This window comes from Physeter macrocephalus, chromosome 15 (genome assembly GCF_002837175.3).
Source record: "Physeter macrocephalus isolate SW-GA chromosome 15, ASM283717v5, whole genome shotgun sequence".
In the NCBI taxonomy this organism is placed as follows: Eukaryota; Metazoa; Chordata; class Mammalia; order Artiodactyla; family Physeteridae; genus Physeter; species Physeter macrocephalus.
In genome coordinates, this window is record NC_041228.1 from 73,183,294 (window position 1) to 73,185,206 (window position 1,913).

General features: G+C 51.3%; 1 long non-coding RNA gene across 1 annotated transcript in view; it reads right to left on the minus strand.

The window, feature by feature from the left end:
• Positions 1–575: 575 nt before the first annotated feature.
• The window catches only part of LOC114487909 (uncharacterized), a 12,836-nt gene continuing 11,498 nt past the window's right edge, over positions 576–1,913 (minus strand). The window contains exon 3 of the long non-coding RNA XR_003683468.1: positions 576–896. This is a non-coding gene — a long non-coding RNA (uncharacterized lncRNA). The remainder of the gene's footprint in view (positions 897–1,913) is intronic.

A 1,913-nucleotide genomic window follows, 5' to 3' on the forward strand; every position in this document is an offset into this window, starting at 1 on the left:
GATTATCACGGAGGAAGTTCAGAGACGGAAAGCAGCAGGGCCCTTCTCTCGTGCTTGCAGACCAGGACTCTCCTGCTTTCTCCCCGCCAGCACGTGCTTACTGCTTTTCGGGGTTGCAGACCAGAGCCTGAGCGGGCCTTTCTGGGGGTGCATTTTAGCCGGCCTTTCTGCCCATGGACTTGGAGACCAGTACTAGTCTTGGTGGCTGCTTTAGTAGGAATCCTGTCCAGCTCTTAGTGGTTAAGTTCAATTTCTCATCATCCACACAAATAAGGCTTCATTCAAATTGGAGATGATAGATGATTAACAGGCATGAGAAAACGTGTTGTGCTACACTCAGAAAGGATGCAAATGACAAAAACACATTGCCTTCTGGAGAGGCAGGGAAATGGCGGCAACAGAACGCACCCGGCTTCTTGCACCTTCGTGTCTGGCTAGACGGTTTTACAGCATTTAGCAGCACTGTGGGAAGGCACCCACGGCATCCTATAACTCTCACAAAACAGCGTTTTCATGTGCTAATGGCAACGGAATCAGAAACACATGGATTTAATTTCCTCCAAGATACCCAGGGGTATAAAAATCAATGCAGGAAAGCCATTTGGCTAACTATATTGGGGGCTTTTCTGAGCCCAGAGATGGTGAGAAATTGTTGGAGATGGCTGCTGAGCCCAGAAATCCCACCAGGTCCAGCCCTCCCCGAGCACAGCCCTGGCCTAATGTGATGTGAAGCCCCGGCTGTGCTTTTGGAGAGAGGCAGGTGCTTGCTGTGTGGTACCTTCACGGCCGCCATCTCCGCAGAGTTCCTGCTTTCTGCTGTTCGTTCATTCGCTCAGCTGCTCCCACCACAGAGCCGTCAGGGAGATCTCACTTTGGCAGCAGATCGGGATCCCTGCCTGAAAGTTGATAGAGGTTGAGCTATTTGCAGAAATAATGCTTTCCAGACGTACTAAACAGTACCCCTCTTTCCAGATGGAGTGGCATTAGCGTTGCTTCCAGCCATTTCCTCACCTTCTGGTGTACTTGTCAGCTCTCGCATATGCATCACAAGCCTTCCATATTCTGGGGAATCTCGGAAAACTGCTCAAACCCTCAGCTTCTCACCACTTGCCTGCACAAATGCGCGTGCGCACGCACGCACACGCGCAAACGCGCACGCACGCGCACACACACAGACACGCACACAGACACGCGCGCACACACACACAGTCTCCACTGTTCTGTATGCACATACAGTTTTCTTCCCCCACCTCTTGGGAATCACTTAGATTTTCCAAGAGTGCTAATCACTAAATGTGATCGTTTAGCAGCTTGGGGAATTAACAGGCTTGAACGCCTGGGACACCAAGGAATTCCCTTGGCGTGGTGGTGAGTTCCACCATCCGCAGTCACCGATGACTTTGCTATTCACATTGACCTTCGGTGGCCTCTGGTTTTCAACGTCAGAAAGAGCCCTTGATGAAGAGGCTACTCCCTGGCCCCAAATCAACCTCTTGAGAGATGAATGAAGCCACTTTGTGTTCGTGGCCCACACATAAGACACTTTGGGTTGCAGGACCCCATAGTATTACATCCATGTGCTATTTCCTTATTGAGAAATTGCCCGGCTCGCCATACTGTGTGTGAACTCTGGATGGTTGAAACATGCCCAGGCTAGAAATCAGGTCCTTCTCCCAGGTCCTGTGTTAAGGTCCTTCCCAGTTCTCAGGACTCCTGAAGTTACTTACATGCACTCAAGTCTGCAGACTAAAGTGGTCGATGGAGCACTGGGCCACTTGGTGAAAGTCCAGTATGGCAGCCGTGCTCATTTGTCTACCAGTAAGTGTCCCTGTTGGTTTGCCATGCTGCCTCCCTTTCTAATTCCCTCCGGAAGCTGAGCTTCCCTTGTCAGGGGGAGGGGGGGAGGGGGAGGG